General features: G+C 35.5%; 1 protein-coding gene across 4 annotated transcripts in view; it reads right to left on the bottom strand.

Annotated features, from left to right (window-relative positions):
• The window catches only part of LOC306876487 (protein TANC1-like), a 173,552-nt gene extending 163,889 nt beyond the window's left edge, over positions 1 to 9,663 (bottom strand). For 2 of the 4 annotated variants that reach the window (XM_079427697.1, XM_079427695.1), the window contains exon 1: positions 9,570 to 9,663. The gene's annotated coding sequence lies outside the window, so the exon portion shown is untranslated. The remainder of the gene's footprint in view (positions 1 to 9,569) is intronic. The other 2 variants (XM_079427698.1, XM_079427696.1) reach the window with 2 other exon arrangements.
• Between the last annotated feature and the right edge of the window lie 5,814 nt (positions 9,664 to 15,477).

The following is a 15,477-nucleotide window of genomic DNA, read 5'->3' on the forward strand; positions in this document are numbered from 1 at the left end:
ACACCCCGAGTTAAGTGACTCACTCGCCTCTTGAGGGCAGAAAATGAAGTCATGCTGATGCTGGTGAGTTTAGGTTTGACTCAGGAAGAATAACTCTGCCTCCCCTGCACTACACATCCCTCTACTTATCTCCATACGAGAAGACAGACTCTATGAGTCAACTACAAGCATGTTAATTAGGCTCCGCTGTTGTTCCAGAGGACAGGCAGGACATATTTTAGGTATAAGGCACCTGAGGGGCCACTATTTTTGGTTATCTTTTGAAGAAAATAAACATTTTTAGACCGTATATGATATGAAACTGGACTTTTTAAAACTGGCAAATATTTTTCTCTTACTGTTTTTCGTATCCTTTAATTGAGCAGGTAACCTAATCTAAAAAATAAAATAAAAAAATGGTAATCTTAAAAAAAAAAAAAAAAAGGTTGTTTGGTAACTGAACACCATCACTGATTTAAACATCAGTAGCTCATTTTGCTGTACTTTGTATGGTGACATTAAAGAATCTTGGTTCTTGAATCAATATAGTAAAGTTTTATTAAGTGTCTATTTTAATGAAATTATTTAATACTCTGATTCAGTGATTCATTCATTTACTTCATCACTCAAAAATGTATTTAAATAATCTTTTGAAATGTTTTAAAATATTCATCCACTGGTGAATGTGAATAAATTTATTAAATAGTAAATAATAATAATAATAATAATGATAGCAAATTCAAAAATATAAATCTATTTGATATATCTAAATATCTATGGAATATTTCAGGCTTTCATTAATATTAAGTTGCAGCCATTAATATATCTGGACTCAATTTAAACTAGACTCTCAGTTTCGTTCTATGGCAATATTTATGCATTAATCTTATATCCTACTAAATATCTACACTATTGCTAATATTTTGCTGCAATACTATTTGATTTATAGGAACTTGGTCATATTAATGACCTCAAAAGTGTGAGAAGAATCAGATACTCTTACTTAAAGTTGAGACTTGTCTTCACTGCCAGATTACAGTTGCACCTGAGGCTGTGGAAACTAAATCAACCTGACAAGACAGCATTTATTCACTCCAACATACACACGTTCTAGAAAAACAGAGCACTTCTTCCTTCCTTCACTCAAAGAACAGTGGAACTCAATCCATACGGTCTCCACCTACATTAATGCTTATCACCAGAGGAATCAAGAATACAAGCTATAGAAAAAAATCAATCGTCATGACTTAAGGCCTTCAAATGGATCAGCTACAGATGTAGGTTACGGTTATCTGACTGAAGTCAAATATTAACTTACCCTGTAGAAAGTCTCCTGGCAATCTCTAACTGAAGCACAACAGATATGGTCCCTTATTTCAGAGCAAAAAAATGGTATATCTCTCAATATTTTTCAAGATATTTACAATATTCTCCAGGAACTGGTAAAAAATCATCCAGCTCCACCTAAAATCTGTTTTCACTGATGGAAAGTTAAGCAAGAGTGCCATAAATGTGAGAATTCCCACACATTCTTCTTCGAAATTCCACGAGTCTGAAGTGTAATAAGTGAATGTGAGCGGTTGATAAACACATCACAGGTGATCAGCTACGACAGCACACAGATAAGGCTGTGGGAGCTTTCTAGCAGGTCAAGAGCAGAGGAGAAACTGCACAAACGGGTAGGTATTGACATTCAAAAGAAGAGTAACTAATATCTGTGAATCTGAAATGAACGTGATGCTCCGTAAATGTTTTACATCTTGGCTGCGTGTCAAACATGACGTGAGGTTTCCTCGAAAAGCCCTTTAATGCAAAAATCATGGATTGTATTGAGTAAATCATAGTAGACCTAAGCAAATGTATTTTGGCAGATGTTGAAAAACAGATGAGCTCTGTTGTGAATAAAGAATAAACATGACTGAAATCTAAAAGAAGAAAAACTGGCCTATTCTCAACACTTGACTTTTGAGAGTTCTGTTTTATATCACTTTTGCTTTTGGTAGTAAATTTACAAAACAATTAGAAAATTAAAAGTTTTACCAACACACAGAATTCTGACTCAAACTTTTGTCAATTATGTAAAAAAATACAAAATAAAATAAAAAAGTAAAATTAAATCAATTGAAATAAAATATTTAATTTAGATCATGTCAGCAATAACCTATTTTGTTTCAGTAAATATACAACATGTTTGTACACTATTAGGGGTCGACCGATTATCGACCTGGCCGATTATTGGCACCGATATTAAGCATTTTTATAATAATCGGCATCGGTCATTTTCAAAACCGATGTGCCGATAAAATTATTTAATTATGAAACGCGCTATTTGGCTCTGATGCAGCCTGTCTGAACTCACCACTCTGTGGCCTAGAGCAGTCTCCGCCCACCGCGCATCTGATTTGTTGAGAGTCAGGAGTCCGACCAATCAACGTGGAAGACTAAAGGCGCTCTCACACCGAAAGCGCTTGCTAACAGGTGCTGCTTCATCAGCGCATCAGTTCTCTCTCAAAGGCAGCAGCAGACCTTGCACAAGTTGCAATAAATTACAATCCACTACACTGAAGTTGTAAAAACCTCAATATTATCTATTTATGGTTTCCGAGATGGGGGAAACGCAGGGGGAATCGCGGAATCCAGTCATATAAATGGAATTTACTGTATAACGCGGAGTCACGGAATTAGTCAAAGTTTGGATGAATTAATCAAAAGTAGGTCAGTACACTTAAATCGACTCAAGATATGGACTATCTGTAAACATTAAGCTCCTAAAAGACTATTTAAATATGAATTCTGCATGTTCGGCGTGTCTCTGTATATGTGAAAGGCACAGACGCGCGGTTTTGACACACACACACACACACACACACACACACACACACACACACACACACACACACACACACACACACACACACACACACACTGGAGTGCGCGACGCTCGCGGTGTTTTCCGCATCTGCCATGTCACTAAATGAGGACATAAATACATGAACATCATCCCCAGAACTGCTCTGAGAGTTACTTCATGAGCATTTGACTGTTTCGTTTGAGTAAAACGATCGTCATATCATAAATAGCCTACAGAAACTTAAGAGGTCCTGACGGCAACCCGTCAAAATAAAAGTTCGGTTTATTTACTAATGCTACTACAATTATTACAACTTTTGTTTAAAAGAACAATCACACAATACGCTATTTCTTACATGTTTTAATTTTAATAGTAAACCCATTTGTTTGCCAAAAATAGAGTTCAACTCTCATTTGATTAAAAGATCAATTAAATTAATGTTTTATGCCTTCATTTGCACTGCTCTGTAAATGAAAACTAATGGAAATTACTGTCACATAGGCCAAGACTAAGATACTGTCACATAGGCCAAGATTAAGTTACTGTCACATAGGCCAAGATTAGGATGACGGAAATTGGGACATTTCAATAGGCTATTGAACCAAGTGAGCCTATAACAGGCTATTAGTGTTATAGTTTCATTAAAATAGTTGCGGTCTTCTTCGCAACTTCTACAATGGAGCTATGAAGACAATTAAATTATTTACACGTATTATATACATTGCGCTTTTTAAATGAATCAACTGATGTGCATTAGATGATGAATTGAATAGTCACCTCTTGTAGGTTATGATTTAGTCAACTGAAAATAATTAATGAAGAATTATGAGAGGTTATGCTATTACACATACATTTCTAACATGTAAATTATTGAACCCAAATACTTACATTTTCCCAAGCTGTTTAGCTTTGGTATTTAGTATTCATAGGCTTAATCATGAAGCATACAGTGGCCCCACTTTTAACTCTCTCTTTATATATTACCCTTATTGTAGATGGATGCATGGGGGAAGACAAGAGTAAGAAGTGCAACCAACACTAGGGAAGGTAGTTTTTGTCAGAGCCCTTGTTATTCTTAATTTTGACATTCATTTTCATTTTTACACCAGACATATATATCGGTTCAATATATCGGTTATCGGTCTACTTGGTCTGTAATAATCTGTATCGGCATCGGGCCTGAAAAACACATCGGTCGACCCCTATACACTATGTTAACACTAAACAAGCATGTCAAAAAAATACTAATTCCTAAGATACAGATTCACGTCCAAACTTCAAATCTGTGCTAGCAGACTGCAGAAAAAAATGATAAGATGGTTTTAAGATTATGCAATTAAATTCTGGCCAGGACTGAATGTAAAAACAGGAGAAGAATGAGCAAATATATTTTATTTTTGCAGTATTAGATGATCATGATGGTGGAAACTGACAAAAACAATCTCTGTCAATCTCTGTCATTTCTGAGCCAAAAGATGTTGGTGGCACTAAAGGGGGTTTGGCTGAGAGATACCCAAATTGGTCAGAGGACTATTCAGACCATCACCAATCAATGTGAAGTGAAGTGACATACTGCCAAGGATGGTGACCCATACTTGGAATTCGTGCTCTGCATTTAACCCATCCAACGTGCACACACACAGCAGTGAACACACACACAGCAGTGAACACACACACACCGTGAACACACACACACACACACACACAGCAGTGAACACACACACACTGTGAACACACACACACCGTGAACACACACACGGAGCAGTGGGCAGCCATTTATGCTGCGGCGCCCGAGGAGCAGTTGGGGGTTCGGTGTCTTGCTCAAGGGCACCTCAGTCGTGGTATTGAGGGTGGAGAGAGCGCTGGACATTCACTCCCCCCACCTACAATCCCTGCCGGCCCGAGACTCGAACCCACAACCTTTGGATTACGAGGCCGACTCTCTAACCATTAGGCCACGACTTCCCTTGTGCCAAACGTCATAACTTTCCTACAAGCGGTTCTACAGGATGCCATAGACATCAATGGCAGAGGAAACAGAATAATACAATGTCTACAAAAACAATACAGGTTAGACACCACGTCTGGTCCTTAATAATGATGGAACGGTAAACTATAGTGTGGCGGAAATGGGGAGGATATCAACACAGTGGCAACAAGGGAAAAAGTCTCCGTCTCGGAGCGGTCATGGCAGTGCTCTACATTTCACAGCCTGGTACAGTTTATTCTGCACATTCCCACACAGCGAGCTCACCGCACGTCCAAAACGACAGCTCAACCAAAACACACACAGCGCTGCGGTTCAATATAAGAATCTGAGACCTTGTTTGAGACCTAACTGGCTCAAGGGAGTCTGTAATTCTAAGAGTAATAGACCTTTGACTACACTTTTGGAAAGTCTGGTCCACAATGTAGGTGTGAGTCAAGGACTGCCCAGTTAAACAGGATGAAACTGTCTAACTGACGTGAAATGACTGATAAGGGATCATTTTTTTCCGTATGTGGTGGGTTTAGCTGAAATTAACACCATAATAACTAGTGGTATAATGATATATCAGTATGGATAGTTGCATCAATCAAATTACTAAAATCAATTTATATTTTTACAGAAAGTTTGACTGTTAAAAATATAAAAAGATGTCAAACTATTACTAAACTGCCAACACTTACTAACACTTACAGCAACTGGACTTTCTTGACTGTTTTCATTGCTTTCATATCATTGCACAAGCCAATAATAAATTGTCATAAGATGACTGACGATTTCATGTCCGACTTGATTTTTTTTCATTTTCTATTTTTCTATATTACTTAATAAACTAAAGAGTTTTTTTTTGTATTTTTTATTTTTTTTTGTGGATGACTCAAATGGGTTAGAGGAATTGCAATTTTCAGAGCGTTCAGTTAAATGTTCCCGTTATATTTTGATTGCATTTGTGGTTTAATAAAAATTTAACTGGATGTGTAAAACAGGCACATAACATTGTAATCCTGATATATCAATCACAGGACCTTGAATCTTATAAAATCATAATTTAATCATGGCATGTTTTAAGGTAGGCCTGTCACGATAACTTTTTGTTGTGCGATATATTGCCCCAGAAATAATTGCGATAAGTGATATTATTGTCATTTTAAAGAACATTTTATGCCACTGAATATATAATCATAATGTAACAGCATAATAACGCAAAAAGGCCTAAACACTTCCAAAAATGCACAAAGAACTTGCATGGAGATTTTTCCATCTGCAGATTTTTCCCTGACCTTCTCTTCTCTGTAAATTAAGGGTTTCTCACTATTGCTGAAAAACACAATCCCTACTTAGCAGTCAGATGTCCGTATGCACAAAGGCACAGATCCCTAAACAAGACCATATCTGCAGATTAAACTTTTTTTTGTAGAAGCATTTTTTTAAATTTGAACTAGCAACTCATGACTATACCACGTTATGTACAAGAAGCTGCAAAAGACACAGGCGCAAGTGGAATGTACAAAACATGGTGACATTAATTTTTAAGTAAATATAATGGACGATATATTGCATCACCAAAAATGATTGAGGTCATGTACATACATTGCGCGATAAGTCGATATATTGATTATTGCGACAGGCCTATTTTAAGGTGTCAAGAAATACTGTATCGCTGGACAAGAGAATCAATGTCAGATCATATTATGTTGAAATGTCCGAGTTACAGTCCTATCAATAACAGACCAGCATGATTTTAAAAGAAAGTTCAAAAAAAGTCATAGAAGTCTTAACACACCAGAAAACATTTCAAAAATATTGTTGTTGATCATAATTTCTAACCAGACATAACTAAAAAAAACAAAGCAGATTTATATAGTTCTGCTTGTGGATGTCAAGTTTACTTGCTTTAACCTTACCAATAACTCATAATCAGAAAGATATCGTCATTAGCATTTGTTTAGATCCACAATCAAGATAAACATAAACTGTGCTCGGAAATACACAGCATTAAAGCATTTCGACCTCCCACAAAGCACTAGAATTAGTTTATTATTTCCAGACTGACAGCACTGGAGCGCCCCACTGAAACAGACACACAACACAGCTTTTGTTTTGGACGTAACACAACCCTCTCCCTGGCCACTAGCAAAATGTTATTATATGAGCATTTCCCTGCAGGCCACCAGAGTCACCCCAGCACCATAAAAACGTCCCCTCATGATCTACAGCCCTGACAACCAAGTCGCTGATGCAGACGGAGCCAGTGAGGGCAATTAAGAAACCTCTCTTTCATTCGATGCAGTTGGCACCGCAGCACCATTAGCCCTGCGTGACAGAGAAAACTTCATTTTCCGACATTAGTTTTAAGCTTCAAAGTGCATTTGTGCCTGGCAGCTTTACTTAACACTTTATTTACTTTACTTAAAGTCAATCAGAGATAGAAGGATGACTTTTGAACCTAAATCCCAACAGGTGTATCATATTGTGAGTCACACAAACTCATTCATGAATTTCCAAATCACTCCAGAGGATCCTCTAGCGAGCATAAGGCTATTTCAGCAAAGCATATGTGAAGCATAATGGACATATTGTGAAGACACAGGTTCAAGACACTCAGGACTAGAGGACTTTTCATGCCCCTCTGTATCTACTACATGTGTTTACATACGATACCAGCACCTGTTATTTGCCAGCTGGCTATGAACCACGAGACAGAGTTCCCACACGTTTTTGACCAATGGCTTTCTGGACTTTTACAGTCATTTGTGATTACCAAATGAGAATCAGAGACCAGAGCTGAGTATAGTTAGACTCATTAAAGATTAAAATTCTTCATATTTCGTAAGTTTCAAATCACAATTTTAAAACGTCCCGGTTTTCCATGACCGTGGGAAGTCTGTACAGTCGATGCATGGTAAGCTTTCCTAAGGGTAGAAAAAGGAGTGTCCTCTGTCAACAGCACACAACCAACCCACATGACTCAGCTCCATAGAGGAGAAGAGGGCATAAAAACTCCAGCACAACACTGATGTTGAGGGAGAAATCTGCCCTCTCTATGATCCTAGTTTAAACCGGCATGAGTGATGGGACATTTTAAAAATCTGACTAATCGTGCAAATAAAAATGGCACAGTGCAACAAACTGTAACAGACTTAAAAATAGGTGTGATATGAATTACATAAAAAAAATTCAATAACATTTCTTTTGATTTTAGCCCAAAATGTGACCTGTAATGAGATTCATCTGTAACCATCTTTGAGTACCCTAAAGAGCGCTCTGTAAATAAAATGTACTTAATAATACACTACCAGTCAAACTTCTGACACACCTACTTATAGTTTTTTAGAACAATAAAAAAAGTATGAAATACACAAATAGAAACACTAACATTTTATGCTTTTCTTCCGTTATCTGATCTATACAATGTCATACTAATAGTTTTACAAATTTTTTACAAGGGTGAATAAATATATTTAATTTTTCCGAACATGAACCTTGAAATTTTGATTGTCAAATATCTACTTAACATACATGGCCCAGGATTTTTTTTTAAAGCTCATTAAACCCATGTTGACCTTTTGTGACAACATGCCCCAATAGCAGGCATTATAATCCTGTTATACGGGGCAAGTTGTCACAACGGAAACATACTATCTTTAGCTTTTCACCACATATTAAACAGAAAAACAATATGTCACACCAACATGCATTTGTTTAGGCTCTTACACACCTCAGTGATTTATGTTTAAAAGTCATTTGAAAGTTAACCTTTTACTTTCCCTTCAAATTCTTTGAATATTTTCCTGAGACAAATAAAACCTTTAGTAGACTGATATGATAGAAATTTTTATCATAAAGTAACCATGCACTTTTCATAAATTATTATTCACTATTCTACAGTATAAAATAGACTTATTACATTATTTTTTGTTTGTAAAACTAATTTAAAGCATGCAAACAGAATAGTGCTATCCAAAGATTAATCGCATTCCAAAATAAAAGTTTTTGTTTACATAATAAATGTATTGTGTATATTTATTATGCATATATAAATTCACACACATACAGTATATATTATGATATATGTATTTACATATATATTTATATTCATATAATTTATATTACACCTGTTTTTCGTAAATATATCCAACACACACCTATATTATGTAAACAAAAACTTTTTTTGCATGCGATTAATCTTTTGACAGCACTTTACAAAGATTTGTTCGACTGAATCGACTCTAATGATTCATTCATTCAAGAGTCGATTCATCTGTCAGTTTGAGTCAAACGCTGGGAAGGGAGTCAGTCTGAGAGCGGTTTATATAAACAAAACTCACATAAACTATGTGTAAAAGCACATTATGAACCCATGGCAAGATTCAACATAATAAATGTGATGATGTTTCGCACTACAACCCATATATCCCACAGATATCCCACAGATTCATATTATAACGGCCAGAATCCCCACTTCAAGAGGAAATGATCCCAGCAGGACACTACATCATGTGTCAAAGAGTTTTCAGCCTACATTAAGCAGTTCAAAAACCACATCCACACAGAAAACACCGCTGGTATCCCATGACAGAGAAGCGGACAAGCCTCGACATATTCCCGGTCAATCTGGGATCAGGAATCGCCAGCGAAACAAACAGATCAAACTCCAACGGAACTCACGGGACTTTGAAAAGGATGCGGGAACGATTTTAACACTTCATTAACATCCACCGGCGGCAAATGAAGATGTAAATGCTACATTACCTGATTTATGTCATGAATTATCCGTCTGGGAAAAGTTTTGAGGACGCCGCTTCTCTCTCTTCAGTCTGAGACTGTGACTCCTCCCTCCCTGCGTGCGCGTGCACGTGTACTGAGCCAGCACGACGTCTACTCCAAAGCATGCTTACTATCAAGGGGGCTTCTCTCAGTTAGTGAGGAATGTTGATTTAGTGTTGAGTAATGCTAGCACCAGTGTTGGGGAGTAACTAGTAACATGTAACGGAATGTAACTGTAATTTGTCACCGTTACTAATAAAAATTGTGTAATTAGTTACTTATGAAAATGTTAAAGGGTTAAAAGTTTTCTTTTCCAAATTGCATTGACATGAAAAATACTATATACTATAGTACTATAGTAGTATACTATACTATAGTGTTTCTGAACCATACTGTAGTAAAGTGTATGTTAGCATGCTGTAGTATTAACTATATAGTGAACTGATAAACTGTAATAAATACTGTAGTATACATTAGTTTTTACTACAGTAGTGTATTGTAGCATAATATACCCTAAAGTTGTAGGAAACTTAGTACAGTATTGGGTACAGTAATTTGTTTAGTTGTTATATTACCACAGCAACTATAGAATTACCACAACAAATTCATTCAAGTATAGTATGGATCAAAAACACTATAGTATTTACTATAAATTAGTATTAGGCCGAGACACCAACCAATGTTTCAGGAGTTTAGGACACAGAATAGGATGCATGCTTATTTTATTTCCTATTTGGGTTGAAGTATATGTTTATAGTTTTTTTTCTTCAAAGCATTGTTAGCATGTGTTTCCTGCAAAGATCATAGCTATTAACCTACTGTATCCTGTTATGATTTTGAATCTGTATTTAACCTCAGAGCGATCTCAAAGTAAAAAGAGGTGCTAAAGTCTAATTTTGTGGTGTCTGTGCTTTAAAATAACATTTTTATAATCTTAAATCAACTGATGAAAGATTAACCCTGCCTGCTTTAAATGTTTCAACATGATTAACTGTTTAGAAAAGTATTAAAAAAGTAATCAAATGTAATCAGTAACATTACTTTTATGAAGTAATTGAAATGTAACCTTCCCAACCCTGACTAGCACCGATTCTGAACAGGAAAACAATGCCACACTAACTAGTTTTATCACTTTTTAACTGCGGTTAATAAATATTACATTTTTCTGCACACAAAAAAAACTTACATTTTCCACAATTATTGAACAGAAAAAAAGTCAAAATCGTTAAACCCATATTGATCACTTGAGACAACATGCAGGCATGATATGTGACCCTGGAGCACAAAGCCAGTCATAAGTCGCTGGGGTATATTTGTAGCAATAGCCAAAAATACATTGTATGACTCAAAATTATTGATTTTTCTTTTAAGCCAAAAATAATTAGGATATTAAGTAAAGATCATGTTCCATGAAGATATTTTGAAAATATATTACCGTAAATATCTCAAAAGTTAATTTTTGATTAGTACAATGCATTGCTAAGAACTTAATTTGAACAACTTTAAAGGTGATTTTCTCAATATTTAGATTTTTTTGCTCCCTCAGATTCCAGATTTTCAAATAGTTGTATTTCAGCCAAACACTGTCCTATAAACCATACATCAATGGAAAGATCATTTATACAGCTTTCAGATTATGTATAAATCTCAATTTAAAAAAATTGATCCTAATATGACTGGTTTTGTGGTCCAGGGTCACATATAATACTGTCACGTATGGGGTAAGTTGTCACAGTGGAAACATGCCATTATACAGACTATCATAAGCTTTTTAGCACACATTAAAAAAACAAAAACAATTAGAGGCACCAACATTTATGCAGTTGTCTGAAGAATCCAGAGTTAACCTCTTATTTTCCCTTCAAATTCTTTTCTAAGACCTAATTAAAACTGAGTAGGCTGATATTATGGAAGTTTTAACCATCACAAAGTAATCATGCACTTTTCAGAAACATAACTGGTCTCTAAGACCTCATAAATCTGATCAAAATTACATTTTTATTCAAATCAGTTCTCCCACTTTAATGTTAGTATAAGACACTACAAGAATAGGCTAAAAATAAATAAATAATAGAAAACACAAGTTAGATATTACAAGCTATGTAAATTATGTGTAACTAATTAAATACGCACTCATTTACATAAGGAAATCTGAACATTGGATAAAATCAGGCTCAAAATTATTTTTTTATTTTGTTGACATTTTTGTATTGTTATAGTTATTTTTGTTGTTGTTGTTGTTTTTAGGGTTAGGGTTAAGGTTCAATTTCTCTTTTTATCACTCTGTTTGGATGTCCATTAGTCTGAAAGCAAAACAGCAAAATACCCCAAAGTCTCAAAACTGACCAGTGCATGGAAATGCAATGTTTTGCCTTAAGTATGGTTTTAGATCTATTTGGGGTCTCTCGGATCTCAAACTTGAGGTTTAAAACAACTTTACTGAACTTTATGAAGAAATTCAGGTGCAGGTTGTAACCTGAAGCACCAAAAAGAGCTGGTGCATTATCGTGATTTTTACCAAGGTTAAAGAGTGCAGTTGAGATTTTCTTTTCTGAAAAAAGAACATTTAACCTTGTGTTTTGGGAAATGTTTAGTCTAAAATTACAGTGTCTGAGAGAGCTCAATGCGCTGCAACTTCAGAAAACACATGCAAATCAAGAAAACATCTTCATCAGTTTGACAGCAGGTGCTGCAAATGCTCACAACACAAACAAATCAATTTTATTTGCAGTGCGTTTCTTTGTTTGGTTGTGTTGTGAGCATTTGCAGCGTGTGCGTTGTAAAATTGAGGAAGCTGTTTTCTTTATTTGCAGGTGTTTTATCTATTTGCAGCGTGTTGAGCTCTGGAAGCAGAACCATATGAAAGGCCGAGCTTTACCGCAGGAAAGATGCTTGTGTAGAGAATCCTATGACAAATCTAACAAATCTGGCAGTGGATGTGATGAAGTCTTTAATGCAGACCTTTGCACAGGATGAATACAGGCACTTCAGGGGGGTCCTGTGGGGATTCACTCATGTGGTGAGTCTAAAATAGAGCCAGATCTCCACAGCAGATGTTTGTAATAATGAGAGGTTGTAATTACAATTCAAAGTGAACTGGATATGCTCTTAGCCCGAGCGTGCGTTAATATGAATGTGTTTTTTAGGAATTAACTCAATGCTGACACCATCTGGTAGAGAGAGCTATTGCAAACATGACACAAACACACAACCTACTGTATGAATCATTTACCTGCAAATGACATCAAATATGCTGATTATATATGGTGATTATTATCAATGTTGAAAATTATCAGCTGTGTATACAATTTTTTTTCAGGATTCTGTGAAGTTCAAAAGAACAGCATTTATCTGAAATAAAATGCATGTCATTTTTCAAATCTCTAGACACAAAACTCAAAACTGTCATTATTTGTAACACATGCTGTCTAATGGTCAAAACTTTGCATATTGCGTTAGGAAGCATTGGTTCAAAATACTAATTTATTATGAAATATTACAGGAACATTACTTTAGATCACCCACACACAAGATGCCCATGGTTTCACGGTGTAGTTGTTAGTACAATCATTAAATATAATTGTTCAAAACTTTCACTATGGTTCTACACATTTGTATATCATTGTAATAGACTAGAGAGAAAAATAAAGACACTGGACTCATTAAACATTTGAAAATTATTGATGAAATAATCAACTCAAACAGGTAAAAAAAAAAAGTCTTTAAGAAAAAAATTTGATTAGAAAAGTCACAGTTCCTCACTGCTCTTCTCATTTTTTATTTTTTTTTATCAACCCTGTCTTGTGGATTTGGCCACAGGTTCTCATCCACATCATAATCGATGTGTTCATTAGTTAAACAAATTGGAAAAAAAATCTTCTGGTATGGCAAATACAGGCCTGACATTAGTCCCCTGTTATGTCATTGGAAGCATCATCCATGGCCTGGAGAAGAGGGACTTGTTTGTGAGGAGCCTATTGTGAACCCTCCACCTCCATGTGGAGAAAAATTCTTCAGTTGGGTTACAGTAAGGAAAGGGGAGTATGGGGATAAATACAAGGTGATAAACTGTGGATGGGCCTGAAACCATGATTGCTCTCAGTGCCGTTGCTAGGAATTCTGGGCCCTTTGCACTGATATTTCTATGGGGTCCCCTCAAAATCACATTCAGTGGGGGGTGGTCAGGCCCCCCAGAGAACATCGTTGTGGGCCCCTCTCAACCTCTCCTCCATCTTTTGGCCTGCCTCATCCAAAAATATGAATGGTTTTCATCAGCTTCCAGCTCTATCACCCTCTAAAAAGACATTTACAGTATTGTAGAAAAAACAAAAATTGATAACAATGATAGCGATATATGATTTTTTTTTCTCCCAACAACAGGCATCTTGAAACTAATCATACCTGAACACACTCAGTCCTCAGTTGCTTCACATTCATTATCTAAACATTTAATTTTGTTCATAATTTTCCATAAAAAAACTATGCTTCAAGAGTAATTGCAACAGTTACGTAGCATTTTTAGTAGTTCTATCAATGGATAGTTAGATAATCATTGTAATGAAATGAATAAACACTCAATTCAGATGTAATGTGGGAGTTGAATTTTGAAATAGTAATATTTTGATGTTAAGTTGTGTCATTTTGAACCAGTAGTTCAATCTTTGGCTCATGTGTATTGTATTCAAGCATTTGGGAAAAGTGATGTGTTTTGAAAAATGTGCATTTTTATCTTTGGTTGTGAATTATGTGTCTAGAGTTTTGAAAAATGACATGAAAGTTCTGTTATTAGTGCAAAAAGGATTGTAAAAAAACTGTAAATGTCTTTAATGTCACCTTTGGTCAGTTCAATGCATCCTTACTGAATAAAAACATCAATTTCTTTCCAAAAAAAATTAATTTTATTTTTTTTAATAAAATGAAATATATACACATTAAGCATGAATGTTTATAGGGGTAATTTTAACCTTTGATCATTAATATTATGTAATGTTTCAGGAAATATCTTATGCTGAAAAAAAGGTGTAGGATATACTAATAATTGAAGACATATCACTGTAAATATATGATCAATTAATAATGTCAACATGTTTTTCCATTACTAATCAAATTAATTTACAAGATTTCAACTTCATTTTTTAAGTTATTCAAGATTCAACTACATTTTTAAGTCACTGTAATCTGATTTAAGTTGAAATAACCGATTATACTTAAAAATATCATGCACTGACTGAACTTCAGTTTTGAAGTTGAAGTAGGTGAAAATGAAGTGCTGCAATAGTATTTTCTTGTTAAATGTTCTCCATTAATCTTTATTTACAACTCTTTTTTTTTTTACCGGCTCTGACTCTGTACATCAACCTATTGTCAAGCAGACATTGAGTCTGAGTAATTTCAACAGCATTCAGTGTGTATGTGATTATCCTGCTGTAATCTATAACCAACCAACACACACACACACACACACCTGTTGTGGGCATCCAGTGGCTCTGGTCCAGGTCTGGTAGTCGTGTCTGTGTCTGTGAATTAGTTGCTCAACAGCTGCTGACTGAGATGATTTGTGATGTGGTGGAGTTCCCACAACAAACGCTGCTTGTGTAATGCGTAACGTTAAAGAGGCACACATCTAAGACTTCTGAAAGATGTTAAACACACGGTTAGATCACATTAAAAGGCCCATGAAATCAAAATGAGAGTTTGTGGCTTTCAGTCCATGTCTTTTAGCTCTGAGATCTTCGTCAGCTAACAAGGAACGTGCTCAGAACGTTCTGTCAAAGTCCTCTCAACATTCTTCCAGTAATGATGATATAACGTTTGTTCAAAGTTGTCTGGTCTTTAATGATGTTAGCACAAAATATTATTTATTCATTGTTCAAGGAAAGTATTTTTTAAATGT

Source organism: Barbus barbus, assembly GCF_936440315.1.
Source record: "Barbus barbus genome assembly, chromosome: 10".
In the NCBI taxonomy this organism is placed as follows: Eukaryota; Metazoa; Chordata; class Actinopteri; order Cypriniformes; family Cyprinidae; genus Barbus; species Barbus barbus.